At 42.2% G+C, this 19,766-nt stretch overlaps 1 protein-coding gene across 8 annotated transcripts in view; it reads right to left on the reverse strand.

Moving 5' to 3' along the window:
• DENND2B (DENN domain containing 2B) overlaps nt 1-19,766 on the reverse strand; it is a 178,849-nt gene that overhangs the window by 133,684 nt on the left and 25,399 nt on the right. For 6 of the 8 annotated variants that reach the window (XM_027778347.2, XM_055813737.1, XM_027778348.2 and 3 more), the window contains one exon: nt 8,410-8,498. The gene's annotated coding sequence lies outside the window, so the exon portion shown is untranslated. Of the gene's footprint in view, nt 1-7,716; nt 7,848-8,409; nt 8,499-19,766 lie in introns of those variants that run through there. The other 2 variants (XM_005231447.3, XM_055813741.1) reach the window with 2 other exon arrangements.

Below are 19,766 nucleotides of genomic sequence, written 5' to 3' on the forward strand. Positions count from 1 at the left end.
CTTCTATAAAAAAGCCAGTTTGATTCAAGGGTGCCCAAACCTGCTCTGTAACAGTCAGAACACTGGCACTTCTGCTCCATTCCCCAAGACTTGAATCCAGCCTTTTGAATATCTTTGGTTGCTGAAACAATGAATGAAAGTCCTCAACAAATCGAAAAATGTATTAATTCATCACTGGTTCAGCCCCATACAGGAGGTACTGAAAGTTACAGAGGAATGCAACTAGTCCTAGCTGGCTGGTTCACACAGAAAGAGCAGGATTGGTTAGTAACAAAGAGCAGGAAGAATAATTCTCTCTTCTTAGCCATATGCTTTCCTGACTAGGGCCACAGGGGATTTGCTGATAAATCACAGCTTTTCTCACATTTGTCATACCTGAGGCTGTCAAATATAACTGATGTGACAACTGTTAATGAACCAGTGTCACGAGGGCAATCTGTCCAAGCCAACAGATTTGCTGCTGCTGTTCAGTAGCAGGCAGCAGTGAAACAGCCTAGCAGGCTCTCAGCATCACCCCAATACCACAAGTCTCCTGGAATGATTTGTTTTGGGAATGCTATGTCCATGTTACCAAAAAAGTATTTTACAGGATTCCCAGTCTACAATGATGGCTTGGTTGGTTGGTTTCCTTTTAAATCAGATGGTAAACAAATGTTGAAATGGTGTTACACTGAGTCAGAAGTCTGGGTTTTGACTTTGCTACTCATCTGTCCACCATGTAGGAAGCCAACAACTCATCCACAGCATAATTACCTTTTACAAGGTTTTCTTTCCTCTTTTGACAGATAATCTGCTGGCTTTTTTCTGCACTGTTCTTCCAACCTATTCCTAGGCATCTCCCTTTTCTACCCAGACTCAGGAGCAGCCAACTGTTCTCCCTTGCTGCAAGAAACAGTTTTTTCCTTTTCTCATGAAAAATCATTATTTAATAGTTTTTTAATACTTCCATAACCCAGCATATCATTTGGCACCAATACAGGCTGCATGAACTCATCCTTGTCAGAACCAGTGGAAGTTCACTTTGGAGTCTGTCCTGTTCCTGTGTCCTCAAGGGGCACATGTGATGCCAGATCTCAGAAGATATGAAGTCCATGTGCATTGCTACTGTAGGCAAGGTCAGATATCTCACCAGCAACACAACTGCCAAAACGACATTACACACCTGATGCAACTCAGCAAGAGGTTGATGCACAAGAGAGCTTTGCCCAGTGCAGCCTGGTTTTGCACATGGAAATTTTATTGAGGTGCAGAAAGAGGAATGTGACCATCTCAGGACATCACACAGCCTGACCAGAGCAACCACTGACACTTGGAATATCCAGATAAATGGGCACTTTGCAATCAGTCTGCCCTATCCAGAACATGAACTGCATAGATTTTCCAGAAAAATCATGGGAACCTTTAGCATAACTCCACTGGCTTCATATTCCTCTACCTGAGGATCCGGCCATACTTTCAGAACAGTACCAGAGGCATCAGAGCCACAGGCACAGGAACTGTGCTGGGGTATGCCAACAAGTTGCTGCAGCTGATCATCCCCAAGTCAGGGCTGCCACTTGGATGCCCTGTTCTTCCAGTTAGTCACAAATGCCCAGGAAGCATTCTGTCCTATTGCAATACATGGCACAGAGTCATGTTTACGTTTGTTTTCTACCGTCCATGCATGTCAGCCAATAGTGAAATGCAGCAGGGACCCTTACTCTTGATGTGCCTCAGCAGAAAATGGGATAATGTCTCCATAGAAGAAAGCAGATCTTAATGCAAATGCAAAATTTGACAGTATATTATACTACCCACCGAGTCGGGCATGGAAGAGATTATAACCTGCTGATGGGGTCCCCTGTACAACCAGCTGGTATAGCAACCCCCCCCCCCCCAAACCACACAGCCAATCATGGGCATGAAGTGAATGTTTCTAAATGCAATAAGGTTCAACCTCTGCCTTCACTCTACCTTCACATTAAACAAATTTGGCCTGGCTCAAGGGAATGGTGCTCCTGCCCAGCTGATCACCAATCACCCTCAAGGACACAAGCTCTCTGCACTGAAAAACACGTCATCTCCTCCCAGCCCATGGTGTCTGTGGGCAATTTAGCCTTCTCCCCTCACGTCCCTCTTTGCTTTCACTTTTTGTGACTCCTGCCCCCTCAGAGCATCCCAAGTGGGGGCAGAGGGAACAGCCCCATGAAAGCAGGTGACATGGCAGAGGCTCAATGCAGTAGGAGAGAGAAGACCTAAATGGAACATCTTCTGCAGCTCCAGGGACAGGACTGGCTCTCGTTCTCCACTAAAGCCACAGACCAAGGAAAGATAGCTGCGCTTCAGCTGCCCAGGCTGGGAGCAGGGTCTTGCTTACAGTTGGCACACAAGGGCAATGCTTTCCAAAGGAAACAAAAGGGGTGGCCAGGCAACTGCCTGTGCATGCCCCAGTGTGATACTGGTCAACTTGCAACCTACTGTCATCTGTTGCCGCTAATACAAAGGGCGCTGAAAAAAAACAGTGTTTGCTCTTAGGTCTTCATACATTCCCAAAAGCCAATCTGCTGCACCAAGCATGAGTGTAGCGGGGTCAGTACAATGGTGAAACCCAGACTGACGCACAGCGACTCTAATCCAGAGCATCAGCTGATTAGATAAAGCATATTCATTGTCCAAAAGTGGTTTTTTTCCCCAACTCTTCCCTCTGAAACCAAGTTGACTCTTCTCCAAAAACCAAACACCAGAATGAGTCACTTGAAATTATTTTTAGGCAGGTTTCTGAAGACCAAGTTGTGATATGTCCCCTGCCCTGCAACAACATGCCAGGAAACCCCCAGGGAGCTCTCCCAGGAACTGCTAGGCAATGAATGCAACAGGCTGAGCTTTTCAGCTTCTCATCTCCCCCACATGGGTTTGAACATGTTGACAGCAAAGCGGTATGAAGATGGTTTTGTCCTCTACAAGTCTTTTGGATAAACGGGATTGTGTTCTACATCAGAGATTTTTCTTTGTAACTATAGTCAATACTTTCTTGGCTTGCCACTCTTGACAACTCAGTCATAAAACAGCTCTCTCTGGAATATGCCATTCAAACCAATCAGCTGTCAGCTATTCTCCTTTTAAAACTAATAATAGAAGGTCTGCATGGCCTGTGAGAGGCTGAAACATGGGAACATGAATTGTGCAGCTACAAATCTTTCCATCCTGCTGCAGCTCTCAAATTGCTTTTTGCTGTCTACCAAGAAGGCATGAAATAGCATTGCAGGGAGCAGGTTTTGTGCTGTCAAAACTGCCCGACTGTCCTCAGCACATCCATAATGTCGTAAATGCTTAGCAATGCCTTTTAACTCTCAAGCATGCTTTAGAAGGGGATGTTCTAGTCGTAAACCAACAGACTCAGCTGGACCAGGAGCACAGATAATTTGATGGCTTATATCCTTTGGATGCCAGGCACAAGGGGTGCCAAATTGCATTCTTGCCATTGGCAGAAGTTTTAGCCCCTGATTCATCTTCTTGTCATCAAACTGCAACAGTATGGGGAAAAAGTGGTTCAAGGGAGGAGCACTGCCTCTGGCAAGACAGGGAAATGGGACTTCTTTGAACAGCCCCTTGCATACAGCAGTTTGGCTCCAAGTGGGCAGAGAAAATTAATGCTACATGAGGCTTGAACTCAGATAAGAGCTGGCACCGGAGGAAAGCCAACTGTGCAATACTCCTCTAACTGCTTAGGGGACTCGGCTGTTGTCACATGAAACTGAGGAACAACTGTGGAGTGCTGTTCAAAAAGCACTCAGGGCAGAAGCACATAGGCAAAGCCTGAGGAAGGAACAAGAGCAGCACCTGCCTCCTCCAGATCTGCCTGCAGCTAGTACTGTCAGCAGACTATGCCTCTATCAGCAGTAGGTTCATTTTCAGCCTGCAAAATATTTTTAAAAGCCTCTTGAGCTTTTAAGAGGAAGAAGTAGTTTAAATCCCAGACTGGAAGCCTTAATTATAACGGGTTTTTGTGAAAACCACCAGATCTCCCCTGCTCTCTGATCAGGGTTGTGCCAAAAGTCTGCTTTGTCAAAGAGTAACTGTGTCAAAGATGCAAAGGCAGAACAGAGACCACCGATTAGCACTAATGATAGCCTGCACTGCAGAGCAGAATGACAGTGCAATCATGCCAAGGTTCTTGCTGTAATTAAAGGTAGCTATGCTCATATCCAGTGTGAGCTGCTCATCTCCTTTTGCATGTCACATTTTACACCTTAGAAAGTCAGTCAGAGTCACCATGACTAGGAAACAGCATGAGAAGAAATAACTGTGAGAACTAATTGTTCTAACTGCTGGAATTGAAATTAACTCACAGAAAATAAGGAAAGATTTGAGTATGCTCATGAGCAGCTCTTCTAAATAGCATTGTTGTTTTCAGTCAATGAATTCCATCTAGTGTGAGTATAAGGTTACAGATGGAGAATATTGATCTCACGTTCAAGAATTTAGGGGTACATCTGTCCACAAATGTAACATCAGGTGCTCTGAAGATCACCTGACCTTCAAAGAAAACAGCAGAAATGGAGACAACTACAGTGTTTTTTCAGTGTCTCACAGACTTTCCCTAAGAAGAAAAGAAGGAAAAAAAAAATATCTAAGAGACTGGAGTTATTTAGAGAAAAGAGTAAGAGCAGAAGCAAGTACTGAATGATACAAAGTCAGCCCTAGTAGCCTCAGCTCATTTGCCAACGAAGCGGTGTATTTCCAATCAATAAAGACAAATGCGTCAACATACCAATTAATGTGCAACTCACTGCAACAGACAACAGAGAAACTTTTATGGTCAACCTATGGATAGATGGAGAATGAGCAGTTACAGAAAATATGATCTTTTGCAGGATAAAGCAAGCAATATAAACATAAGTCAGAAAACAAAAATTAGTCATTAGATAGTCAAGGAGACTTCTTTTGTTAAAAAGATTTCTACCATATCCTTTCACTTTCCTTCTAAGTACAATGAGACAGGACACAACTAATCCTATCTAAAAACCACACTGACCTCTCTGGAAAACTCAGAGCCACTGACTATCCACAGACAGAATGTGGGCATACAGTTACTGGCAGAAACATGGTGGGTATAGGGGACCAATGAGGAAATTTATATCAGAACAGCAACATAAAGCAACTCTCTTCAGGATACAGAAACAAATGCACTTATGAAGTGACAACTACAGCAGGCAGCAAACGCTAGGCTAAGGACCTGTCCACAGGAGCTGTGTTGAGCACTGAGCCGCTATGCATGCACAGACAGCTACAAGAACGTGTGTATTACCTGGTATAGCAGCAGCCTTCTTGAATTGCTTACTCCCTTAATGGATGAATAAAACAATGTGCCAATGCCTAGGGGCTGCTGGTTATATTTATGCCCAACTATAGTAGGTCAGCTCTAAGTTATCTTGTTATGAGTATAGTTATAAATACATTACGATTTTTTAATTATTATTTCCTACTGGTAAGGTATACATAGTACATAACATATGCAAACTTCATTTGGAACCGTTCAGAATGCTAGGACACATGAAAATTATATTAATGAACTATGGAAATGATGCCTTGTATCATTTTTCAAAGTGACATGTAGACACAGACCGTTACGGGAAATGTCCTCAGCCAGAGACACTGGGAGAGAACTCACCAGGCTTCCCACTGCATCACACCACACACAGAACAGACACACAACAAAAAGTAACCATTGCCTTTGGAATACCAAGTTTGCAACACCTTGCAGAGATCTCTCAGGATTCTCAATCTGACCATCTGTAAAAGGTAAGCAATTAAAAGGAGCGGTTCTGATTTTGAAAATCATAATCTTTGCCTCAGAAATTTCAGGACTAACAGCATTTTCCCCACAAAAGAGCCTTAAACTTGAGTAATCATCACAGCGTTCCTTCTTAAGGAGAGGGATGTCTCAAATTAACAAACTAGCTCAACAGACATTTCATTTCTAGTCAAGAATGGCACAAGGATTTCTTATTAAACTGCTCTCAACCATCAAACAGATAAAAAATTATTATTTTCTCCAATCACTTAACCAGGTTATTAATTGATATACACTAACAGCAGTATTTTATTTACACAATCAAGCCAGTCAGATCCAGTAGACAAGAAGGGGACAACAAAGTGTTAGACTTTGCTGATCAGCCCTCAGTTTGCAGATGACAGCTGTCAGTTCTGTACACACATTGTAGAAAGACTGCCTGCTCCAGGACAGCCTGCTTCTCCCTCATGGGGATTCTACTGGCAGATCACAATGATAACAGTGTTTTCCCCCGAAAGTCTTCCTGGAACTCCTCCCTGAAGCACTGCCAATAGTGCCCTTTAATCAAGGAACAATTTGCACACACACGCACACTCATAAACAACAGCCATTTGTGAGGAGGGGAGGTGGGATAGAAGGATCCGATTTCCATTCACTGCACTTTCTCCCCCTAGGACGATTTTAGGAGAAAGCGGAAATAAGCATCACTATTATCTCCAGCGGTGTTAGCAGCCATGCTGAAGCCAGTCAGCAGCGCCTGGCATTGTTTGGAGGAACACAAAAGACCTTCTGTTTGGAAAGTTCATGAAAGAAAGCGGAGAGCTTGTGGCCTAGTCCTGCAGTCAAAGGACTGAAACAGGCTGAGAAGTTCTCAGGCAGAGGCTGATCTGAAGCCCTTTGAAGTTGACAGGAAAACTTTCATGGACTCGGGCAAGCTTTGGATCATGCCTGAAATGCACAGAAGGGAACAAAGAAGTGTGTAGAGATGAGCATCTGCTAGAGAGGAGTTTAAACAGCATGGGGTGACCTAATCTTTTCATCGTGGCTATAGGTACAGTGTATTTTGCGATGTTTGAGGAAGTAGGATTATACCTGTTTTCTAAGCCTTTTCATTAGGACACAGCAGTCGTACATTAATCATTAATAGCTTAAAATGCTATGCATGCTATCCTAATGTTGAGTATCGAATACAGCATTTAGCAAACGTCTCTGAGGAAAGGCAGGGGAAAAAGACCCTTTCAAATTGCTAAATTGTTAGTTTTCTGCTTTCTTGCCCTGCTACCCTCTCCCAAAAAGGCTGGTTTAAAGCTATGAAAAACATAGCCCAGGACTGAAAACCTTATTAAGAACAATGCTGCCAGCATCATGTATTCATAAGCAGCAATTTGAGACAGAGCCCAGCCCAGAAGAAACTCTTTAGCAGCACATTCTCCAGAGAATTGCTAAAGGTTCTTCTCAAGTGCAAAGAGGTTCCAAATCCTCTCCTTAATTACGGTGCAATTAATTTTCTCATTAAAGATGAACATAGGAGCATCCAAGAAGAAAGAAACATCTTCTGAATTTTGTAACACTTCCATAATTATTTTCTTGCATATAGGAGTAATTGTTGCAGCGGTTTTAAAGTTTGGTGCTGTCTAGATCCTAAATGACATTTTCTGGGAATTAATTTGTTAGAAACTTTTTTAAAAAACATTTCTTGCAGTCTTTGCACAAGATTCAACAAAGAGTCAAAGTATCTTTTTTTTTCCTCTCCCCCAAAAATGCAGGATGTTTCCTCTTTCCCTGGCTAATAGAATCCAACTGTTGCTGCATGACATCATTCCCCAGAGCCAGGGAATCCAAGCTCACTCAGACACTCGGCTGAGAGTAAACACCACGGAAAAAACCAAAACACCAAACTTAAAAATGGGAGGAAATAACATTAAAAAGGCAATTTTTGTTACCTGAAGTTTGGAGCATTTCCCTTTCCACTCCATTCTCAGATTTGTATTTCCCAGACAAAACTCTGTCTTATTATCTGAAGCAATCAGAAAACCAGTCGTTTAGCGTCTAATACCTGCTGTGCTTCCCACAACTCCTTCATATGACCTTTCACAGCACTGATTCCAGCTAAAATGATTGCAGAGAACACAGACTGGCCAGGCCAGTTGCCATGGAGATATCTCTCTCTCTCTCTTTTCATACGCGCGCATACACACAGACACACACACACACACAGATTTAAACAATTCTGGGAGGCATCCACAAAACAGCATGCCTTTTCATCAGCTAAGTTTTTGAAGCATTCCACCCCTCCTCCAAGCCCTCCCTAGAGTCAGCCCAGGAAGCTGAGCTTTGGTCATGAATCGATTGCTGAAATTAGAGATATTGCCTTTTAAAAAAAAAAAAACCAACAACAAAAAACCCCAAAAAAACAACCACACCACAGAACTTGTACTTTTCCCCCCCAAGAAGGAAAACAGAGATGTTTGCTTGCCAAAGCTTTGAACTAAAAGTAAAACTATTGCATTCAAACCTGCGGGGTATTTGTCTTCGCCTGACTTGTTATGAATTTGATATCTGAAAGCACTAAGGCTTTGTTGAAATACAATCATGCAGATTACGAGAAATGCTGCTGGCATGGCCTGACTGCTTACCTTGCTGTTCTCCCAGTACCCAGCCAGTGACTTAATTAGTGCAGGTATTCATCATGGTCATGCAGGACTTCCTGTATTCTTTCATGTTTCTGCAATTAAGAAAAAAAAAATGTGCAGGTCAGGAACATGCAACTCAAACAGGAAAGAATCCCCCAGCTAAACAAGAAAAAACAGATACATTTGGAACTTCTCATACTGACTCTAAGTGTACATGCCTCTTACTCAAAACTCAGTATCTCCCAGTTAAAGGAGAAACCCATTTCAGTGACGTTTGTGAATACAAAAACTGATTAATTTACCATATTCACTGGCACCATGGTTGCAAAACAAAACTTCCTCCAAACATAAATAAAGAGACACAACATTTTTTCCTTGACAAAAAGAATTATAAATTAATCCCCAGCAACGTCATATAGGAAAGCCTGGACTGATAAATCAAGAGAACAGAAAATACTTTTAAAAAGAAAGAAAAATAAGATTTAGTAAAGAAATTCAGCAAAAAGTATTTGGACTCAGAACAGCAGCACTGTGCCCAAAGTTTTTACCCTTTGAGAAATAGCTTGGAGACTTACTCTTTAGAGATTTTAACCAGAGTCAGTCATTCAAAGTTTTAAAACTTCATAATAGATACTACAGGGACTGCAAGACTCTCGTTTCTGCAATGAGTAGTATAAGCAACAGTCCCTCTAGCGGGCACAGAATTGCAAAGCTGACTATGCCATACTAAGCAGGAAACCAATTTCTTTTTTCTCTATTAACCACTTCATTATGCTGTTACGGTCTTCCACCCCTCCATTAAAAACTTAAAATAAAATGAGCATATGTAACATTCATATGTTATTTAGAGAGCTGAATGCAAGAAAATGTGTATGTACATCACATAATTAACACAGCTAGGTTTATACACAAGGAGACTTCCAAGATATTACTCTTCTGGTTGTGTTTCTAACACGATTGCAAAGGTAGAATTAAAAAAAGAACACTAGACAGTGAGATAGCCAAGATATCTTATGGGAACACCTTTCTCTCCATATAGCTATTATAAGATATAAACTACACTGGAGCATATTATTGAATGTAATTCTGAAACCTCTACATTTTGTGAGTGACAGAGCTCCCAGTGGATTGTACACTTAAACCACCTTTCTGTCAAAAACACTACCCAAAGGCATATACATGAAAGTGTATTTTACACTGTTACCAAAAACTGCGTACCAACTGTTCACAGGTAGATGAATATAAAAGGACAGATACTTCAGCTGTCAAGAATCCAGAAGATGCTGAAATGACATCACATGAAACAGTTTTTCTAGACTTGAAAGTGCCACATGCTAAGCTTGCAAGTGCACACTAAGTTCCCTTAAGAATGCACCAGTGAAGCCCAGCAGAACCACATAAGCCAAATATAAAAAATTATGACGTTTTGTCTTGAAAAGTTCCCCTTGGTGTATAAACTGAATTAAACTCATTGCACACTGCAAGTAGGCTCAGTTTTAGCAGCGTAACTGGGGAAAGAGGGAGACGTGTAGCTCCTCCCAAGAAAGGAATGTTTTACCCTATATTACCATAAAGGGAGTGCTCAAGGACATGAAGTAATTAAAAAAAACCCAACAAACCAAACCACATACACAAAACCACCAACAACTTAGGAATTGATCGACATACAGGTGAAATGGCTGATCAGTCTCAGATTTTCTAGCGACCCATTACTGGTAGCATGGGAGTATGCATCACATCCCATTCCAGAGTTTATCGCAAGGCTCTCTAACACTTCATTAGGTGACCACATCTGCATATCTGGCAAGGATCTCAGGCGAGCATACAAGCAAGCATTTATAAACAATTGAAAATGCTCATTGCATTACATACATACTCAGTTACAGTTTAAAGTTTCAAATAAAACAAATGAAGTCATTAAAATATATTACATATGCACAAATATGTAGGTATGAAGCACAGTACTAAAACTATGGCCCAAGCTTTGCTCTTGGGCCGGTGACTATCACGGAAGACCCCAGACAAGCACATTTCTATTCTAAGCCTCGTGAGTACACTCCTAATCAATTCCTTGCCGTATTCTCCTTGACATATTTTGGTCAAATTGGCCGCAGTGAAACAAGAACCATTCCCACTTTTCACTTTTTTCTCACTGAGCTTTTCTATAAGCACATCAATACCTCAGAACAAAATTTAGGATCAGGACAGAGTCTGGGATCATAAATGGAAGACATGATGAACAGCTTGAACTACACTAATTACAGTGTCATGGCTACACTGTGACCAGAGAACATTAGAACATGTATCCTCATCCCCTGCAGAAGACAGGCAATCCATTACTCACACATGGCTGATGTTTACTTTCTTATTTCCGATACACTTCCCATTTCTGACTGGTTGAACACACTCCTTCCTACACTCTGCGGTCGCAAGCACAGGATGCAGAAGCCATGTGATGCACGCAGGAGCAGACATGCACTGCAAAGGATGAGTATGTAGTGAGAGAGTCCTCACCAGGGCACACCTGGCGCCTCTGCCCTTGAGACTGGAAAGGGAAATATGAGCCACTCTCCCCATGAGCTGCATGGTCTGAAATTCTTTACTGAATGCTTTCCAAATCAAGCAGCCATCATCAGCAATGGGAAAGGAAACAAAGATCAGATTTGCTCCTAAATGACTCATGAAATTTTATCACTTTCAGTAGGTGAAAACACAACATCAACTTCGGGCTTTAAAAAGACAAAACCAGAGATAAGCTACAGAATAAGCTGACCACAACAACAGCACAAATCTCTGGTAGATGTAAATAGAGATTAATCATTGCACTGACTTCAGTAACATTTTCCTTCGCATTTTTTAAATAAAATGAAGTTCCACATAAAAATACTCTTGTAAAATTATTTATAATTTTTCCACCCTCCTCAAATAACTTTCTGCCCTTCAGAAGGATTTCTTCCCCCTTCCCAGAGAGGATGACCAGCTCATTTCTCTTCCCCTCGTGCCATCTGTACACCACAGTTACTGTCCATCTTTCCAATGACCTCAATAGATCATATCTGTTTGAACTTAGATAACTGAAGACTTAACAGCAAAAAGTGAAGCTTGAGTGCCCTGCCGCAGTACATTTTCAACCTGATACCATGGAAAGGCAATTGCCTGCAGCTCCTGCTGACCTCACTGGGAAAGGCAGAGAGCTCAGCAGCAGCACTTCCTCATCACCAGGCAGTGACTTGCAGAGGTATGGTAATAAGGGAAAAGGCCCCAACCAGCTCATAATATAAAGCATGCATGCACTACAAAAACTGTGCTCTTTGTGCTTTATTTAAAGGCCCAGCACTCAATACTTTCGCACAGGGCATTCTGTGACTACCAAGCGGGATAAGACAATGACTGCCAGGACAGCAGCCACCATACTCTTTGAAGCAGTCCCACAACACCACCGACTTCTTTGAATTAACAGTCCACAGCACTGGCCTTTGCTGTTAACAGTCCTACACAACAGCATAAGAGCACAGCGATACAGCAAGTGGCCCAAAAGCATCATTTTACTGAAGCGAGTAAAACTTTCCCTGACATCAGTGGCACGTTAACTTCTATTTTGCCTCACTGCATTATCTCTTCTAGGATTGTGGTATCATAGCAAGTAGTACAAAAGTATATTGTAGCCCTGCAAACAGTTGCAAAGGAGTTGACCCAACATACGAGCTCCCTGGCTGTAATGGGACTGCACAGGTCTAGGTCTAAGATCAGTCAGCTATGATTTTTATTTCCCCCATTTCAGTATCAGATCCATTACCCATAGTATTTCCACAACACTCTTCTAGCAGAGGAATTAAAAATTTCCATGACCACTTTAACAGCCCAAAAAGGATCATGTTCGAAGCACTGTATTGATTTCACTAACCCAGAAAAAAGTGTGTGGACGTATATATATACACACACATGCACACTATATGTATATAGGAAATGACTAATCATAGCTGCGCACTCTTTGAGATGCTGCCAATCCCTTTACGGCCCTATATCTCGTTTCAGTTTGATCTCATTCTGCAAATGAAAGCCTACCATACTTGGGTCTGACACTGATGTCTCAGCTGGGTACAAGACACCAACTTGCAAAAATTGCTAAATGATTCAGTGAAACTAAGAGGATATCTGTACCAGGAGGGGTCACAACAAAAAGCTGATGCACATTCAACTCCTGTGCAGCATTACTGTTTCAGAAATAAAGTGGCTTAATTTTGTGACTATTATTTAGGCCCTGATTCAGCAACACACTTAAACATTGACTTCAAAAGAACTTAAAAATATGCCAAATGTGCTACAATATTTTAGCAAAGTGGTACTTTAGTAACACATATAATTCAGAAAAGAGAGAGCAAGAGAGTTTTTATTTGGCAATTAAAGCTTTAAGACGTCATTTGGCAATATAACTGGGACACACTCCCCATGCTAAACCTACTAATGAGGTTGAAAATCTGCTGAGCAACAAGCTGAATAATTCCTTAATAAAACAATTTTAAACCTGAACAGTGTGGAATTAACTCATGTAAATGCCTGGTTTGAGAATTATCCATACCTATGGTCTGATTCATGACAGGAGACACATATTACAGCTCACCCTGCTAGAAAGCAGTGCAAAGCCAAACAAGCCATACAAACTGTCTCTGGGCCCAGGCAGCCAATTCAGCTAGCCCCCAACATCCCAGTGCTGCAAACTGCCAGATGGCACCAGGCCAAGGCACTAGCCAAGCCACAGCAATAACCAAAAGGTGGGAACCTCATGTAAATAAGTCCTGCTCCTTAACTCTCCCAAGCCAGCCCTGTCTGCAACCCATCTGCACTCCAGTCAACACCCTTCCTGTGTGTGGCTGTGCTGTATCCCAGGCATGCCTGAAAAGGAAAGACGGGAAGCTGTAGGACCAAAACTGATGGAGGGGGGGAAGCCCTCGAGGGAGGACTATTTGTCCTGTCTGGACACAACAAGAGAATTTAGCCCTTTATAGGTGTTTGTCTCTTCCTATACCTTTTTTTTTACTGCAGATATCCCCAGTCAAGCATGGATTTATGTCTCAAGAAGAGGGGCAAATGAGACAAGCAGGCTTCCTCTGGGAACAAGCCATATCAGGAGAGACGTCAATAAGTTGTTTGAAATTCCACAGCATTTCTGATTTGACCCTATACGAATGCGAGGTATCTTAATTTGTCTTAGTTCACTACTGTAAAAGCCAACCAACAGCTTTCTGTTGCCCTTGTTCACAGCACACATCCTGCGACACAAGATGCTGCACATGGGACTAGAAAGCAATTTAAAAAACAGATGCCCTCACACCTGGAATTGCAATGCAAGCAGGACTCACAAGAATGTAACTCTGGGAGGACTAAATCCTGTGTGCAGCTGAACAAGTGTTGCAAAACTTTGACTTAATGGGAACAAAGGGGCAGAATCCTTTTCAGAGAGCATGTAAATGGTGGGAATACAGATCCTTTAAGCCAATCCCCACCTGAAGAGGCACTTTTCAAATTGTTATCAAAGTAGCCCTTCCTGTACGGGCATTCAGGTAGTGAGACAAAGAAGAGGCTGCTTTTGGCAGCCACCTCTATCGTTACATTAGCCCTACAGAGCTAATAAAGAGGAAAGGACCTCTTAGCAAAGCAATGGACATGAGTACAGATATATTCAACAATGCAGTGCTGGTTTCTGAAGCAGAATATGGGTGGTGGTTGCATTTTTTGCATTTCCCCCCCCTGCAAAAGAGCTCTTAGTTTAAACTCAAAGTGAAAAATAAAAGGGCCTAAGGCTGAGCATGCAGTATAGTATCACCTTGTTCACATGAGAAAAATCACAACCAATAGCACTGTGCACTCTTTGAATTTCTAAATAAATAAATAAATAGATAGATAAATAATGACAACATGTTCTGTGATTCCTTTTGATCATCAGCTATGAAAGTTCACAGGAAGTTTATGCAACCCTCTCCGCCTAGATAGATCTTATCTTTTAAAGACTATTAGCCAAAAGACTTTAAGAAGAAAGTGTCAGTTTGATGTTCCTTTGGACAAAAAGCAATGACTTATCTGCATGCTAACTTCTCCAGCTGGCTTCCTGTATGTTATTTGTGACTTGAACCTCCAAATTGGCCTGGAGACCCTGTGAACTACTGGTAGCATGCTGGGAGGATGCCTGTGAGCCCTGCTTAGCATCTCTGGGGAGGAAGGGTACTACAGGCACCAGCCCAGAACTACTCTCATCACCTACACCCCATCAAAATCAAAGCCAGCAACAGCATGTGTTTTCTTAGGCATATAACAAGTTTGGGTTTCATATTGTCAGAATCATCCCAGCAGGCAGATTTTTCAAGCTGTAGACAATAAAGCTATTTTCTTCTTTATTCTGGATAGAGCAGATAAAATATTGCTTTGAATATGCACAGCTCCTTTCATTCTTTCATTCATGGTTCTCAGCATGCTTTACAAAGCTGAATAAATGTCACTCCTGTGTGGCTGCTTGGAAAAGAGGAGTTAAGTAGCTCTGTGCATGAGGCTGCACAGTGGCCCCTCACAGACAGTGTGTGGCCGACCAGGTTCTAAGCACCAGGCTCTGCTGCCTCCCCTGAGATCATAGTTAGGACCTGGAAGGCAGTTGGGGTCAGCTGAATTCCAAGGGATATCAGAACTTTTTACTTCCTGGAAAACCATCTGGCCATGAGAAACAGCTGAAATTAAGCTTTCCTTCTAGCTGATTTCCAGCGCCATGGAGGAAATGAAAGTCAGTGACAGTGGAATGACTAGGATAAGCTTGTGCAAAACAAAAGAAATCCAGAACCAGACCATGCAGACATTTCAAAAACATTTTGTGAACTCTGTGTTAGTTTCTCAGTACCCCAGTGCTTCCTGGGTTTAGCAAAGGAGTATGGTACAGAGATGCCCAAATGAGCCACAACCATGATAACTCCAAAACTGGAAGCAGCACAGCCCCAACAGTACAAGGCAGTGCCTGAACCAGCGCAACCGTATTTTTTCAGGGAGAGGGTCGTGCCTCCACACAGTGCCCCAATGCACTGTAGGGCCACGCAGACCTCCTGGAGTCCCCTCCAGGGCCCTCTATGCTGAGCTCCATTGTGCAGCACAGACATCTCCTGAGCAACATACTGCAGACCACAGAGGAAGCCAGTCCCAGCGCTGGGAGTTTAGCTCCCTGTGCCCAAGCTCCAGATGAATGCCTTAAAAGCAAGGTCATTCCTCCTCCTTCGATTCTGTGTGCTCTTCCAAACAGAGCTGTGGGAAGTTTGTGAAAACAGCCCCACATCCCAGGAAGGACTCCCCCAACATCCCCTTTTAGGCTGCTGGGGAATCACACACCTACCTGTTTCATCCTCACTACTAACAGTAGAGGCTATTATTTAAGAAGAAGGAAAGAAAAAAAGAAAAAGAAAGTACACATTCTGCTTTACTCTTATCAAAACAGATTACTCTGAGATAAGGTTTTGCCTCTTGCCATGAAAAAAGATGATTTCTTCTTTAATTACAGTATTTCCCATTTTAGAGACAAAAGAAAAGCAAGAGTTGACTTTTTTTTTTTTTTTTTTTTACATCAAACTGAAAAGGGTGGAACTTGGGAAAGTACCAGCGCTTTTCTTCCAAGTCTGGGAAAACTATACAGCTTATATAGGCCAGGACACTGTTAGAGATATTTTTCCTTTAAAACACTGGATAAGGTCCACATAGTCACATGATGCTCCCCATTGCTATGCACATTGCTTTAAGGGGATGGACAACTCGCTCCCTGGAACTGCTGCTGCTTACTGTTCATGCTATGAAAATGGTGAAATCCCACAACACAGGCTGAGTGTTAGCCATTTAGTGCACAAAGACCACACACCAGCAAGTTTACAAAAGACCTTGCTGCCAGTGAAGAAATGCTAGCAAAAGCTCTGCTAAGTCTTGATTTCTAGCTAACCCCTAAGCCGGCCTGCAACAGCGCAGGCACCAAAGCACTGCACCATCTCCATCTAAATGCCACAGCAAAGCCAGACTTCTAAAGGCACTGGCAGCTCCCAATTAATCACACAGAGTAATGTCGAGATTTAAACATGTAATTTATGGCTGTTACCCTTGCAGTTGGGTGTGTATATCTTCACTGCAAACACAAGTTAGTGCCTACAATGCTGGAAGCAGCTTATGGAAAGTCTGAACTGTAAGATTCAAATCATTAGGAACATGCATCACAACTTGCTTTGGGGAAAATTCCCCATTCAAGAACAGACATGCTGATTACAACTTCAGTTTTCTGATTTCCTGATGTGTGAAAGTCCCATCAGCAAACATGAGAGCTCTGTGCTTACTGAAAACATAAAGCAACACAGTTTGCCAGAAAGAGCTGAAAGGTCTGCTTTTTTTTTTTTTTTTTTTTTTTTGCCACATACGCATAGGGTTGAAACCCTCTACTGTGCTTCCTGTGCAGTATGGAGGGACCTAACAAGGAGTCAGAATAATCACATGTTGTTCCTGTTTTTGACACCATCCAGTTATAGGACCTTGAATAGCTTTCTTCGCCTGGTAACACAATACCTGTTTGGCTTTCTGAAGCACTGAGAAACCAGAAGCAAACAGTATTGGAATGATGCAGTAGGCTGCAATCTCACCATATGTTTCATACAATACGCATCTCTGATGACATCATACAATTCTGTACATTAATCAACCTCCAAGGCTGTTTCCAGTTTCTTAACCTGCTTCACATCTTAGCATTTCTGATACTCCTTCCAGGCTGAAAAAAGCCAAACAGGAACAGGGTTTCTTGATCATCCCTGTCACTGATATAAACTCTCCTCACAATTTACACAGTTGCAGAGTACAACAAATGCAAACACAGTCCTGAGCCAGTGGAAAGATTTAGATTTTTCCCACCTGTGTATGATGAAGTCAGACCTCTGCACAAGTTTTCTTAGACAGATTTTGTATCTGGTCACACTGTAAAATATTAAATCACTGCAAGATAAAAAAAAATATAAAAAACTATGTTGCGGGCCATTTTTTAAATCCCCTCCATCCAGCTGTGTTCAAAATAAGCTGCACTGCACCTGTCTTGCAAGAACCTCCACAATGGTTAAAAACTCCACACAAAGTCTGTGTGTTATCACTGGTTTCATCTCTGGGTGCAGCCTGGAGCAAACCTTAGCAATTCTAATACCTCACCTCCTCTACAGTGGCTCCCAAGTGTAATTCATATGGTTTGTGAACCAACTGTAAAACAAATTAAAAGCTTGCAACCCCAGTTCCTAGACATCCAAGACACTTATGGAAAGCCAGCAGACCAGTACAATATAAAATAAGACATTTGTAAAACACAGTGCCATTTTACGTCCATTTGGAATGTAACTTCAATACTTTAGGAAATACAACCCTCCCCTGCAATTCAGCATGAGCCACAGGTAACTGAAACAGCTTTCTGCTTTCTTTCTTGGCTTCCTTATCTCTAAGGAGCTGATAACCGAATATATTAGAAATACTGTTATAATAAATTTATTAAACTTCCTAAGTTGGCCACAGACTGCTGGAAGGAAAGCATTACCGTATTAAGAAAGAGGCTGACTATACCTCTTTAAATTTAACCAGATTCCCACTACTAAGCCCATTTAGGAGGCTGTATTAATATAATCCTCAAACATTTTTACTATATAATTTTAAAGACACAAACTGGCCTAGGAAATGGAAATGTCATGCACACACAGATAATGAAAGTCAACTGCTTGAACCTGTCTTCTGGATGAAAAAGCTAGCTCATTAACGGGAGAAGGTGATAAAAAAAAAACTATGTGCAGCACAGAGCACCTCTAAAAGCCAAAACAACAACAGGCATCCAAGGTGGGGAGTGGAGCAGACCACTATGACTCATAGGCTTTAAGTCTAGTCAGTAGAAAAATCTGGCAGAAGTGTGCTGTTTGACTATGTCTGTACATTCCCAAGAGATTTATAGCTGCTTATTAAATCATCTGTTCCTGTTAAAACCAAAGAAACTGTATATGTTTCACTGAATTTCACATCTGCTAGAAAAACCCATTAACCATTAATACAGAGTAGAGTTTTTTGTATTGAGTGAGCCATTCAAAAGATTGTAAGACAATTACTTGTGACAGGAAGTAAAATCTACACCAGGGACAGGCTGCAGAGGGATCTGAAACCTGCTGCATCGGAATGGGTCTCCCTCACCAGCACCTCTGGTCTGCCTGGCTAACCTTCAAAACCAGGCGAGTCTTTCAAGTGACAAATAGTTTCCACAGATGAAAGGATAGGAAACAAATACTTTCTACAGTGGAAAGTTCTGTTGAGGAAATAGCCATGTCTTCAAGAAAATGACCTCTGAGGTTTGAGACAGGGTTTGTGGAGCAGGTTCATGGAGTGTGCTGACACACAGGCGCACACTGGTGCCAGAGGACTTGTCCAACTGTGAGAGGCAGGCAGTGGCATTGGTCAATTAACTTCCTTCACACAAAAGTTGCTAAGCTCAGGAGATGGAGGGAAGACACCACTAGCCCTGCAGTTTCAGCTCAAAACCCAAGGGAAGAGGAAAAGGAGCTGTATACTGCCCTGCTCCACACATGAACACTGCTACTTGAGCGCTGGTCAGGTCGCAGAAGAGAGGGAAGGACGGATGGGTAGGGCTGTCATTTCAATCCACTCTGTTTAGCTAAGCAAGCTATTTTGTTATCTCAGAATGCTCCTTAAAGCATCTCCACCCCTACCCTTCACACATATTATCCACTGAAAAAAAAAAAACCCACAAAACCAAATTACTTTCTCCCATCTCCCCTCCCCTCAGTCTTAGTTTTTTGTTCTTTTTTCACCCTTGGGCACATTCACAGCTTAGCTCTCCGAGATAGCCATCTCTCAATGGTAATGTACAAAGATGTTATTAAATAGAAGCCATTTGCTGAGGCATACATGGGCTGAATGTCCTGAATTCCCAGAAGGTAGGAAAGTTTTACACATTTTAAATTAACCCCTTAAAAATAAACAAAAATCCAGGCACATTTGCCAAACGTCTGAGAACGCCAAAACACCGTATCCATGGCTACTTGTGTGCTGACACTGGAACAGAGATGTACTTTAAAAACACAGAAAATGGTCAGACCAGCAGTGCATCTAGCTTTATACTCTGCCTTCAGAGGCAGTGAAAGGCAATGCTAGTCAGGGCAAGCCCAGGAACCTACCTGCTTTCTGGCCATTCTTCTTTGTCCATTCCAGACTGCAGCCTGTGAGTGAGTGGAGCTGAAAAGTAGTAAGATTTGCAAAATCTTGCTAACAGTGCTTTTGTTACTCTTGTTGTACCAATGCAATCCTATTAAGTCTGTAAAGTG

Source organism: Falco peregrinus, chromosome 9 (genome assembly GCF_023634155.1).
Source record: "Falco peregrinus isolate bFalPer1 chromosome 9, bFalPer1.pri, whole genome shotgun sequence".
Taxonomy (NCBI): Eukaryota; Metazoa; Chordata; class Aves; order Falconiformes; family Falconidae; genus Falco; species Falco peregrinus.